We start from the raw sequence: 368 nt of genomic DNA on the forward strand, positions 1-368 counted from the left end.
GGGGTTAAGGGTTGGGGGGTTAAGAAGCACTCTGGCAGCACGAGCAGAAGAGACAAAAAACTAAAGGATCAGAACAGTTACAAAGATACCAAGTGGAACTTCATCTTCATCATCATCATCAGAATTTTAAGATTATTTTCCCAATGACAAATAGTTAAAAATATACATTTCATCATCATCATCATCTTCATCATCATCATCTTCATCTCCCTCTGGATCACTGAGGTCACAGCTTCAAAGACCCAGCTGCCAGGTGACGGCTGAGGTGAAGGAGAGCTGACAGAGGAGGACCGGGGGGTGAAGGGGGGGTGGGTGAGGGAGGTTGGAGGGTGAAGGGGGGGGTCTTGTTCCAGAGAAGGTAAAGTTAG

Source organism: Cynoglossus semilaevis, chromosome 13 (genome assembly GCF_000523025.1).
Source record: "Cynoglossus semilaevis isolate Cse_v1.0 chromosome 13, Cse_v1.0, whole genome shotgun sequence".
Classification (NCBI taxonomy): Eukaryota; Metazoa; Chordata; class Actinopteri; order Pleuronectiformes; family Cynoglossidae; genus Cynoglossus; species Cynoglossus semilaevis.